Source organism: Numenius arquata, chromosome 1 (genome assembly GCF_964106895.1).
Source record: "Numenius arquata chromosome 1, bNumArq3.hap1.1, whole genome shotgun sequence".
Lineage (NCBI taxonomy): Eukaryota > Metazoa > Chordata > Aves > Charadriiformes > Scolopacidae > Numenius > Numenius arquata.
Window position 1 is genome coordinate 13,914,514 of NC_133576.1, and position 13,423 is coordinate 13,927,936.

Sequence of the window (13,423 nt, forward strand, 5' to 3'; positions counted from 1 at the left end):
AATATTACAGCATTGATTGGGTTATTCATTTAGCATCTCACTCAATAAACATCTCTTGCAGCGCATGTTTCTCCATTTATCTTACCTTGTCGTGCAACCTGCGCTTACCCACCATGCGGCACTGCTGCCCAGCTGAGGTGGGGAGAAGGGAGGATGCATGGCCCAGGAAAGCTGCATTCAGCATTTCTTCCAAGTATTGAGAGCTCTGCTTGGGAATCACAAAATAGACCAGAGCTCTGGTTTGTGGAGGAGAGGTACTCCCTTCTCAGAGATGGCTAAAGACAGCACAGGCTTCTTGGGTCTCTGCTGAGCTGTGGCTCAAGCTCAAAACTCAGGACAACTGAGACAAGGGAAGAGCAAATATCAAGGAAAGCTAATGCAGCACTGAGGGCTTATCTATAATCTGTGCACGTGTTTCTCCTGGGGCTCTTGTTTTAATGCCCCCAGTAAGTCATTTCTGTGGCTGAAAGAATGCAAAACCTTGTCTGATCCTCTTACTTAATCAGGAGTATTACGAGAGGACCGGAGCTATTTTAAACTTCACCCCTTAGAAAACACTTGCAAAGCTAGAAAGCCCCATAAAAATGCCAATGCAAATGCAAGCACTCAGTGATTTGGGTGTAGGCAGTGAATCTGCTCTCATAGGCAGAGAATGGACATAGCCTGTAAAATGCTTGGCAGGCTTTTGGGCTCCATAAGTAATCCAGGAGCCATTCTGGGAGATGGAATGCAATTACTAGGACTAGTTGATACCAATTTATTTAGTGAATTTGCTTTATTCTGCTCAAGATCTGATCGCAGCTGCCCAAATTTGTTTGTTGTTTGTATTTGTTCATTGAATTATTTGTGCAGGTAAATTATAGCCTATTAATCATGTTTATTATGACAGTGGCTAGGGATTGACCAAGAATGCACCCCCTCTGCCTGATTTCTGGGTAGTGTGCAAAGACAGAATAATAGGCAATCCTTGGCCTCATTTATGTTTGAATTGAGTGCTTTGATTATTTGCTATTTGTCAGTTGTTGGCCGTTTAAGTTGTTTAGCATTCTTTGTTTTCCTTAAACCCGGTAACATAAGCTCTTCAAGTAAGAATTAAATGTTACAAACAAATCACTGGAGCTTTGGTTTTCTCAGAAGGTGGGTGGTGGGTTGGGACAGTGGAGGTGAGAAAATTCACTAAGAAGAGAGAAAGAACAGTTGGACCCCAATTTTTTCAAATAGCTGCATGCCTTGCTAACTGGAGGAGTGGGAGAGTTGCATGCAGTAATGACCTTGTGTTCCTTTTTCTCCCATCACACTATTTTGTTGCACATACCTGTATAAGAATAATACAGCATGTTGTAACTTAAGCTGGATTCTTCCTTGTTTAATCGTTTAAATAAAGTGTTTCATCCTCAGCCCAGCTCTCACTGTTTCAGCTACGACACTCTGCTCTCCAGTCAGCAACATCACTCCTTGGTGGTATACATTTTCTGGAATACTCCTTGCTGCAAAAGCTAGGGCTTCTGTATGGGTCTGAAGATGTGCCTTTGCCAGCTGATAAGACACATGTTCCTACAGCACCTGAAAGTCTGATAAGGCCTCTCCTTTGTCTCTTGTCTTCCTTCCTTCCAACATGGTTTGCAACTGATTCTGTTTCTGAAATTTACTCTCTGAAGTGAGCCTCCATCTTTGCATCCTATTAGACCTTTTGCCTTCTTTGTTGTCTGCCTCTCTTCTCCTCCATGTTTTCATCCTTTTCCATGCCTTGTCTTCTGTTCACTTCTCAGCACCTTTCAAACATGGACATACAAATCTGTGCCCAAAACTTTGTTAAAGATTCTTTTGGTTTTTTTTTTCAATGGTTAATTTCATCTCATTTCCTCTTGATGAGATGAAAATTCTTGACATGGAATTATACTGAATGTCAAAGGAGCCCAAATAAGTTAAACCAAACTCATATATAGTAAGTTCCTGTTCACCGCAATTTTCACATAAAGCTGATGCCAAACAAGATTTTCTACAAAAAAACAAACAAACAAAACCTACTCCCCTTAAAACTTCAAACTGGATCTCCACTTTCCACTTAAAACACTGCATTTGAAATATTTTACTTCAACCTTGTAAAGCTAGAACTTAATATGGCACTGCAGTGGCAAGTACAGTTCTTCAGACCTTCATCTGAGGACTCATCTCTAAGCAAGACCCTCTCCCAGAGGAGAACGGAGGAAAGTTCAACCCTTGCAGCAGCTTCCAAGGCATAACATTGCTTTTTGCTTCCATTTCCTTCTTAAATTTTAGTTAGTGAAAACCCCAGGGTTCAGTTTAAGGAAGACATAAACAATTCCAACGGGTGCTTTTTGACCCAAGTGTTATTAAGACCTTTGACAACCTCTTGTATTCAACACTAGAATTCTGCTGGGTATAGAAGTCAGATCCTTAAAGCTTGTGTTGTCCTTAGCTTTCCTCCTTCTCTTCCTCTCTTTTTCTCTGACATACAACTGATCACAGTGAGGCTTTATTTGACAATTTGCTCATGCTTGTTATTTATCTCCCCTCTCATGCCTTTCAGCACCCCAGTTTCTTTTCCAGATAAACAGTGATCCTCAGGGAAAGCAGAGAGTTGGCTTTGAGAGAAGCAGAGGGAGGATTAGTCCCAGAGGATGACATGATCAGCTGAGTTCTCAGTTTGAAGTTCTGGAGATGGAGGGCTGTATTCCCTGGTGGACTAGAAATGACTGTAGGTGTGAAGCTTGACATTAATGCATTGTGGTTAAAATCCTTTTGTGTTCACAAACCAGGAGTCACTGTAGCTACGTGGCACAATGAAGTGTGCACGCTGAAAAAGGTAAGTGCTCTTTGTCTGGAGAGGGAATAGAAGCATTTAAAATTATCCCTTTGAAGAATAGTTCTTCCTAGTGCTTATTTGATTTGGTTATACATATACAAAATATTCAAGCTAAATGCCTTTGCTAGCTCAATTACTACAGTTTACTTACCAAGGCTCTGTTAAATGCTTTCAAGCACACGTCCCTTCTGTACCATTAAAGAAGCTTTCCATTTCTGTGATACTGTATTAAGCTTCACACTTCCACTCCCTAGTGGACTTTGCCTTGTAACTGGATCCTAATACATCCTATTATACAAACCAAAGAGATGGGGCAGGCTGTGCTACAGAAGGACTTTTAGGATACACTGTCCTAAATTTCTTGAAGCAGTCAATTTTGTGCCAGTCCTCATTTCCCAAATTTTCCAAAGTCAGCTGTAAGCCTGGTTATTACACCACATTTTCCACTTGTTCGCTGCATCTCAGTTAACATGGTGGCTGGGATGAGGAGAAACACAGCACAGTCTCCTCTAAGGAGACTCTTTGACCCAGTTACTGTGCAAGCTCTTCATCCTGCAGTCTTGAGCGATACCACAGGCAGCCAAGTGGACAGCAAGCTGTAGTTGTGAGGGAATATTGTTATTGACAGTAGGAGGAAAGGGGAACTCCAAATTCTTCTGCTAAGTCCTTGACAGAGAGCCCTCCCATAACATCCCTGGCCAACTCTCCCCTGTGTGAGTAGAATGAAACTATACCTCTGGCTGCCCAACAAATCTCTGTCGTAGTTCCTCCAGTGCCGCGGGACCTGCTATTCTGTCAGCTGGTGTCTCAGAGCATTAGCTGTTTGCAAACTTGCTGCTACCCACGTGTTTACTAGCAATTGTCCCAAAGGCATATCTGCACATCCAACAGGCACTTCATGTTTTAGGTTAAAAACAATCATATGGAAATTTATGCAGGTAAAGACACTACTCAGTGTGCTCTGTTTAAAAAAAAAATAAATCCATTGAGAAGGACTGGGCTTCAGTATGGCTTTAGCGACTAACCACAATGGAGGGAAACAAATAGACACAGTACAGGTGAATCGCTCAGCCTGTGCTTCCTAAATTAAAGTTTTCCTGTGTGGGGGCTCTCTACATTTTCTAAAGCATGGGCCACCTCCTGTTTGAGAAGCTGCGTTACAGATGCCTCCCCTTCCATTCAGAACCACGGGCAATGTGTTTCTTCTCCTTGGCAATTTAATAATACCCTTGTGACAGCTCCAGTGATCACTTGCACAGAGAAGTCATATGCTGAGGGTATTTTGTGTATTGTTAACATCTTTAAATGTGATTTAGCAGCTGGAAACAAGGAGGAGAAGCTGGAACCACAAGACCATCAGATCTGCATCGCCTGCGTTTAACATCTGTGAGCTCAGAAATGGGGGGAAGAAAGAGATTCTCAGAGATTTTCCCTGCTAAAATCTGACAGAAAACAAATGAGGAGTTGTGGTAGGAATGCTTGAATGAAGTTGCCCTTTTTTGCATTCAACGGAATCCTACCTGCCTATGCAGAGGTATCCCCATGACACCAAATAAATAAAAAAATAAGTAAACAAGATAATATCTATTTGAAAAGAGAAATATGTCCTGTTTATAATGCAGAATAGATGCATTTGCCATGTAAGTTCCTCTGAAACATTCCCTGAGGCAAAGAGACTCTAAGTGAACAATAAACTCCAGACCACACCTCAGAATATAAGGCAAACCATGGTCTCCCTTTCAGGGAAGTCCAGGGACAAAATAGTCCAGGTAAACAAAAGTTAGTTTAACTAGAAAATTGTCCACTCTACTAGGGGAGAAGCAGAAAAAGTTAACTTCTTCATACGGAACCCAGGCCACCTTAATCTTTTCCTCTGTTGTGTGTGTCCTCCTATAAAACTGGGATAACCGAGTGTGTGGAGAATGTTTTGAGGGATCCTTCACTTTAAATTGCTGGTAGCAGCCCTCTGATCCCTGAGATCTTTCTGCGTGTGCCCCAACATAGCATTATCATGATGCCTTCAGGAGGGAGACACAACTGCCCCCCTGCTTTGATGCAGCAGGTGTGAGCATCACAAAGAAGCACCACTCTGGAAACTGCAGCTCTCAGCTGCAAACGGTCTAACACACAGCACACTGTAGAGGAGGGCTGGGAAGCCTGCAGCATGGTTCAACAGTAGGCTGAACCAGCATTTGGGATCTTTGTACCTGAATGGCAAAAATGCCAGTCACTGCGTAGCAAGCTGCTGATACAGTGCGAACTCATACTGGTAATCAGAGTGGACTGATGGGGGAAATGTTTCTGCAGGCTTTACTCAGGAATGGGGAATGACTCCGTGTGTTCTTTTCATGTTAAACCAGACCGTTTGGTGTCCTGTTTTCTTGTAAGTGGCATAAGGCAGGCATGCACTTCTTAATGCATGCGCAAGTGACAGCCAGTCCCTCGTTCAGGTCACATTTACACAACTGAATTCACTGGTACTGGACGGATATGGTACTGAAAGGCTTGCAGGCACACAACATGAAACCCTGCAATATTGTCCCTTCTCTCTACTAACACAGCATTATGGAAACCCTAGATATGAGGGACAAGGAGACAGCTTTTATTTTTACTGGTATACCAACGCAGAGCCATTTGTGACGTTGTGAAATCCCTGCCTTAGGTATACTGGGACTTTGTGGCATTGCATCGATAGAACAAACCTACACAAGTGGAGTACTAATCTGCGGTAGTTATATAAATTACCCAGACAGAGGCAAAATTTCACTGGTTCATGCTTCCTTCAAATATCCCTCCTGCCACGAATTTCCAACCCTGGTCTTCCTGTCGGCTATTTGACGTGCCCAAAGATCTTGACTTTTGCAACCTGTGGCAAGTACAAACACTCACGGGACAGTACAAATTCATCTCTGACCTGACGGTTTTCTCCTTGCAGTGAGAAGGCAGGTGGAGGTGAGGATGAGCTGGATTCCCAGGCAGGTGATGAGTGTGGCAGGGAGGCAACAGGTCCGTGTGAGGCCCGATGCTCAAGCCCTCCCCTCCCAGCCAGAGGACCATCAGAAAGGAAGCCATTTAGCCAATACATATTTTCCTCTTTAGTACATAATGGTAACCTGAATAAAAGGTTTGAATTACAAAGCAGGCTCACCCAGCACATTCTCTGAGCAATGACTGCCATTTGTGTCAAGAAAATAAAGAAGGAGAGAGCGGGCTGGTGCACATGGGCAGGAGTGACTGAGAGTAAGGCAGAGCGGCGATTGAGGCAGTAAGCTGGAAGTGAGAGGCTTATCCTGCCGAAACGAAATTAAAGAAAGCCACAACGACAAAGGAAATTTGATTAAAAAAAAAAAGTAGATTGTTATTATTGGAAAGTCGAGTGCTTTGTTCCAGCAACAAAGCAATATCGTTCACAAAAGCCTAATAACGATTGCTTCTCTTCCTCTCTCCTGCGGCTTCTTGCCTGCCTTGCTGTTCCCCACCGCCAGCCAGTGAACCAGAGCCATCAGAGGTGCAGGAGACATGGGAGTGGGCTGTGGGGTGGGAGAGCTGTGGGGCTGAGGGAGCCGGCATCCCCCTGTAACTCACCGAGAACCTCGTCTTTCCTCTACTGCAGCCTCTCCTCTTGCATCTCAGCCCCTTTGCCTTTCTCTTTCCCTGCTCCAGTGGTGCCCTTCTCTCCTTCTCTATCCCTCTATACATCTTTCCCTTCCTTCTTCCCTTTCTCCTCCCGCCTCACCCTATATTTCCCTTTCTCTGCCCCCTCTATCTCCTCTCCCTTTTTCTCTTCCCTGTCACTCATCTGTGCCTCTCGTTTTCCCACTCCCCTCTCCCCCTCTCTCCCTGGCTGTGCCATGTTACTAATGTGCAGTAATGGTATGGCTGGAAAGTCATTTGCGCTCCCCTTCTCTTTATTTTTTTCCTGCAGTATTATTAAAACTGCTCCATCACTGGCTGTAATGGGAGCGTCTGTATTTTCTCCCTCGCCCGTATCCCTGACATGACATAATGCCTGCCCTCACCAAGACGCTATAACACCGAGGTAATTGAAACATAACTCACCGTAAATTACAGACTGTTGTTCCAGGCAGGGCCCCGGCCATGCTTCCTGGAGCTCATTCCAACTGGAAGCTAAACATTGCTTTAAAAGGGATGCTTAAGCAAAACAAAGCCATTTAAAGAGCAACACAAACATGGAGAGGGAGGGGAGCAGGGGGCTTGGGCTCTCCTGGAGGTGTGGGCTCCTGCTCCACTGTGGCAGCTGGCAGGACTGTTAACAGAGAGGCTGAGGACAGAGAAGGCTATGCAAAAAACTTCTTAGCTAAATAGTACATTCGGCAGGTCAGAGATCTGAGGCTTTGGGGGGATGCTTGCAGAGTCAATGTTCCCTAATGCCCATCGCAAACGTGGTAACCTGAGGTTCTATCCATGCCTGCAGGATCTGAGTTCTTCTTGTTGAAAGTGATGAGGCTGCAGCCTCCACAAGATCAATATGGGCTGCAGGGTCCTAAACGCTACAAGAGACACACCCCTTCATCAGGCTAGCAACAGATGGAAGAAGCTGAATATTTGCTGACCCTAAGACCTGAAAGACCTTGGGCTCATGAAGGTTCATGGTTCTAGTCCCAGGTGTCCCACTTTGCTGAATAACCTCAGGTAAGTCCCTTCATTTTCCTCTGTGCCTCAGTTTCCCCTTCCGCAACACAGGGGACAAAATACCAGCGTCCTTTGTCAAGCAGCCAGTGACCCAGTGATATGTCAAAAGTATATGAGGGTGAGGCAGGGGTAATTACCCCACTGATGATGACTGGAGGAGAATGAGCTGCTAGGAAACCTCATTTTGCAGCCAGAAGACAGCTCTGGAAACCAGGACCCCTGGGTTTTGGGTTTGACTCTTACTGTGGCTGATTCTGTGCCCATCAGCAAGCCCCTCCAGCACCCTGTGGCTCAGTTGCCCCGCCAGCTTGTTGCATTGCTCAGAGAACTGGCTGGTGTGGAGTTTGGTCATCCCTTGATTTCTGGAAAATTTTGAGCAAAACACACAAAACCTAAAATGTGCGGTGATTTTTCTTTAGTAATGGAAGTGAGTATTTGGAAACTTTGAAAGGTCGGGATTAGACAGAACAGCCTATCTCTCACAAGCACAAATTGAAGTCTGTCCAGGGCCTTTCCATTTATTGTCAGTGGGCACCGTGGCCCAAATTTCTACCTTGGTATCATGTGGCTCATGTTATAGGAATAACAGGGTCTTGTGAGAAACAGTCCTTGGTGCTTCACAAAATACAAAGGGCTTTATTTTAGGGAATGAGATTTACTATTTGTACAGGATGAAATGGCAAAAACTCAGGGAACTATGACCCTGTGTGACTGCTCCATTTTTCCCTGGAGCCCTTCACAGTCAAAACTATTACAGTCAGCAACCTAGCAACCACTGTAAACTGCCCTGGAAGAATCCCTGGACCCCTTTAAGGACTGGCTTTCTGGCTTTCTGACAGCCAGAGAAGAGTCCCCTCTCTCAGGGCATGATGCCCTGTGATGGGTAGGTCCACCAGGGCTCCACACTCTGGGTGATACAGAGGCTTGCAATTGATTACTGCAGAGCCACGGGTGTCAGGGAACACAGCTGCAGAAATGAGGCCTTGGTATCAGCTTCTTTGCAACATTAAGCAATACGTGTCTGAAGCAGTTCTCCTAACAGAGGGTGACTTTCTCCTGAGGCCACCAGGCTGCTCCATGGGTGCCCCTTGCTCCTGCGGTTTGTGGGCTTCACACCTAGGTAGAAGCAGAAGCTGAGTTGCAGTGCAGAGCAACAAAATATTGTGTGGAGAGTCCTGCAAGAGTCCAGCCTCTCCGTTTGCTGGCATGCCATGGGTTAGGACCTGAAGCAGGTCAATGCAGCATCCTGTGCTGCCCCAGCTTGAGCTGCTGCTGCAGCAGCAGCGTGGAGGTGCCGTAGGTGTGTGATCTCCCACCCCTTGCTTTCCCTGGTGCCTGGTTGGAGTTGATTGCTTTCTGTGAGGCCTGCCACATGCCCCTTGAAAGTGTTTCCATCAACTCTTTTACCGTAGCTAAGGTTTCAGCAATCTCACCCCTCCTCTCCTTGACATTATTAGTTTATCTTTGTCCACTGGCAAAGTTCCCGAGCAATTCAACAATAACAGTTGTTTCTCTGTGGCTGAAAAAGTCATCTCTAGCACTGGCTGTTATTGATCATCTTACAGGAACCGGACATTTTCTTTTCCTTTCCCATTTTTTAAAATACATATTTTGAGTGAGTTTCAGTCAATTTTAGTGCTCATGAAAGTGAAAGAGTGATGGTGTTGACTAGAGCTAAACTTAGCTCTATATGGCTTCCCTTATGCGCTCATCTCTACTAATGCACCACATTACTAACTTGCAGTAACTTCTAGCCTTGCCAGCCTGGGGCTCCCCTCACCAATTCTTCCAGTGACACTTCCTGCCTTGCAGCCCCCTCTGGCTCTCCAGCCCAGGGCTCCTCATGTCAGCCCCTCACTACTGTCCTGTGCAGTGTTGATCTGCTTAAGTGTGCTGGCAGCTCAGAAAACCAACCACATTTTGGGCTGCATCAAAAGAAGTGTCTCCAGCAGGTCCAGGGAGGTGATTCTGCCCCTCTACTCTGCTCTCCTTAGACCCCAACTGGAGTCCAGCTCTGGAGTCCTCCACACAGGAAGGACATGGAACTGTTGGAACAAGTCCAGAGGAGGGAGACAAAGATGATCAGAAGGCTGGAGCACCTCTCCTATGAAGATAGCTGAGAGAGCTGTTGAGCCTGGAGAAGAGAAGGCTCTGGGGAGACATTATAGCAGCCTTTCAGTACCTAAAGGGGGTCTACGGGAAAGATGGGGAGGGACTCTTTATCAGGGAGCATAGCTATAGGATGAAGGATAATGGTTTTAAACTGAAAGAGGGTAGATTTAGGTTAGGTATTAGAAAGAAATTCTTTAGTGTGGGGGTGGTGAGACACTGGAACAGGTTGCCCAGAGAAGTTGTGGATGCCCCATCCCTGGAAGTGTTCAAGGCCAGGCTGGATGGGGCTTTGAGCAACCTGGTCTAGTGGGAGGTGTCCCTGCCCATGGCAGGGGGGTTGGAACTAGACAATTTTTAAGCTCCCTTCCAACCCAAACCATTCTATGATTCTATGATCTGTTGGCTCTTGGTTAGATGGACATATTGGGCTAGAGTAGTTGCTGTGCCCCAGCTGACAGTGGCAGATGCTGTCAGACTTGCCAGAGCAGAGTAAAAGCAGGGATTTTTCACTGCCCATGGTGACAGGTCATCAACCAATCTTTATCATTAGTGGTCAGTCAGTCTTTTCTGGGCCCATATGCCTGCAGCCCAGGTGCTCTGTAGGGACCAAAAAAAGGAGCACACCCTGGCATCCAGCTCTGCTCTCGGGCTGAGGTGGGCTCTGTCTCGATAAACCTGACAGAATTGGCATGGGACAATGGGATGAGGTAGGACGGGTAAGGGGGATATGCTTTTCCCACTGCACTCTTCTTACAGTATCTCCAGGCTTACACTGAAATCAGACTGAGCCCTTAGTCATCTCCTGACACTGTTTCCTGCTCTCTCAGCTTCTCCACTTCTGTTCTTCTCTGAGGGTAGCTAGTGTGAAGCATACTGTGTCTAAGATGCCTCCTGTCTTTTTGCCCCACCATGGGGACAAATGGCTATCTAGCTACCAGCTGTCCAAGCAAAAGGAATGGCAGAGCCAAATGATCCACCTCTTGAGAAGCCCTGGTACTTCAACATCCCCTCTTTCCATCAACCCTCTAGAAATCAAGTGCTTGCTCCCCTAGGAAAGTATAGAATTGTAACTTTCATTTCAAATCACCATTTCTAAATGAAATACCAAAAAGTCTTAATGTGTCATTTCATTTTCAGGGTATTGTTCCATTTAAAAAAAAAAAAAAAGAATCTGAACATATATTGTAGCCTGTTTGGTGTGGGGAAAGAAAGGCATTTGAGGCTAAAACAAAAATTGAGCTGTTGATTTTGAAGTATTGATTCAAAATAGAGGGGAGGAATTAATTTTGAATCAATTCAGAATTTCTGGTGAGAACATGCCCATTTTTCCCCTGTCTTCTTTCTCCTTTCCCCCTCCCCCAACTGTAGTCTATCAGGTAAATTAGGTAAAAAAACATAACAGCAAGCAAGGACACACATCAGTATAGCCAGCGTTTTCATTAAAATGTTTTAAGTTGGGGCAATGACTCTATTCATCTTCCACCCTCCATGGGAAAGTATAGCCCACATGCCTTCCCTGTAGTGAGCCTGAGAACAAAATGGCTGTTGTCTCAGTAAACCAACCGAGATCCTAAATCTTTAAAGTGCAGAAAGGTCTCCATTTGGTAATTGCATGGATGGACAGGTGTATGCAGTACTAATAGTACCACCATGCCCTCTCTCTGCTCTGCAGGGAGCTTTGCCACCTGTATCTCACCTGATGGCTCTGCAGGGACTGAGGTCCAGGCTATGGGCTTCCCCAGGGTCCCTGTCCCCCAGAACCCCTGCCCTGAGGGTCCTGGAGCCAAGCTGCCTTGCATTTAATTGTTTTGCCTTCCTCAGTTTGTTTTCTGTCCAGATCCCATTCGTCCTGGATCCCTGAGGAGAGCTCTGGGCTGCTCAGTTAATTGGAAGCGGCTAAAGCTGTGGAAGGCAGCTATGGAGGTGGAGGGGGCATTGTTGGGTTCAATTTGCAGAGAGTGTTGAAAATCTCTTGCTTAGTTTAACAGTCATTTGCTATTAGGGTGAGATGCTTGTCTGGGTACCTGTGGGAGATTTCTGAGATGTCCCGGGGGACCGTGGAAGTGATGGCAATTATCTTCATCTGTGCTGTGTTTTATTAAATAATGGTGAGGACCATGAGACCTGGAAAAGAGGAGAGGGGGTAAGGCCGAGGACGTGGGAACAAGGGGTATGTAGGAAAATTAAGAGATAAAGTACCATGCTCATGTGGCCAGGTATATAGAGGAGTGAATGATTAAAAAGTGATGGAAGGGAAAGAATTATGAGCGTGCTGGCTTAGTCTGCAACAGACAGAGGGAAGTGATCAGGGAGGCTGGGGTTAAAAAGAAAGAAGAGATGGGGTAGCAGTGGTATGGGACTCAGTCAGGTCCCATGCGGGAGAAAGGCAGAGAGGAAAAAAGACACGATGTGTGTGTGCGCGTGTGATGTGTGCACGTGTAACACAGGGGAAGAAGAGAGAAGGGGATGTGCATAATGACAAGTCCATGGTAATTGGCTCTGCTGGGAGGAGAGAAGGGGCTAGAGCCAACCGAAGGTACGTGGGCTGGTGAGGCAGTTCCCAGTCCTGGAGTCCAGGAAGGCTGCAGCATTTAGGTTTATGCTGATGACACATCTTTCCACTTGGGCAAATGGACGGATTCCCTCTCTAAATCACTCCAACGTGATTTTAATAGCAGGCAGAGGTGGCTTTTGGATAATAAATGGGTACTAAACCCTAAAGAGACGCAGGCTGTGTCATACAGAACAGATGGTAAATTAAAAAGAATGGAAGCCCGTGACTTCGCTTAGCTCTGCTCTGAGCCGGGGAGCTCTCACTCTTGTTATGCTAAGTATTTAGTATTTACACTGCAAGGTTGCTTCCTTGCCTACCTTGACTTGGAAGATGGCAATTATGTATAATAGCAGCAAGATCACACTGATTAGAGAGGTGGCAGGAATGGTGAGGCTGCATGACGGTGATGATAATCATCATTCTTATTAGAGATCATCAATAATTAATAATTGCATTGTTTATTCTTCATCAGTGGCAGTAAAGACACCCAGACATGCCAAAAGGTTTAAAAATCATCTTGCTTTGTTTTGTTTACTGACAGAGAAAGTCTTCCTTTGCATTTGCTTTTTACTTAGGGTTGCCAGGGCCCTGTGGCCCTGTTCACCTTCCAGAGGGTATTTAAGCCGGTGCTTAGAGCCCTTTGGCATCAACAAGACAAAAGAATGTGTTAAGGGCTAAGCACATACCTAAACACAATGCAGAAGCAGTGACCGAAGCGAGTTTGCCTTTGGAGTCAAGGGAGCACTGGGGCCAGAAAATGTATTAATAAGGAGCACCAGCCCAGAAACTCAGCAGCAGTAGAAACCCTCACTGTGAACACCTTGGGGTGTGATGTGGTCCTCTGAGGTTGCTTGAGTGGTTCAGATTTGCCTGTTACTGCCCTCTTTCCACTGCTTTCTCCCCAATTGCAGAGCAAGGTGGACCCCTCAGGTGAGGGGTCCCAAGCTAAGGTGCTGCAGGAGGCTGCGTGGGAGCATCAGCAGAGACACCCCCCCCCCCACCCCAGCTGGGATGTGCCTCTCAAGGGCAGCCAGTCCCTCTGGAGGGTTACAGCAAACAAGCTATTGGACTAGCTCTAGCTTTGACAGCGGCACTGCGGAGACCATAATGTGATTGTCACAGCGACAGTACGAACAAGTGCATATTCATAAGTGAAATGTGTGTCATGGTACGTCTTGGGCTATTTCACGGCCCTGTGAACTGGGATAACTGGGATTGTGTGATAAAATCTAGCAAGGGATCTCAGTAAGAAAGCTCAGAAATGCATGAGCCCAAGC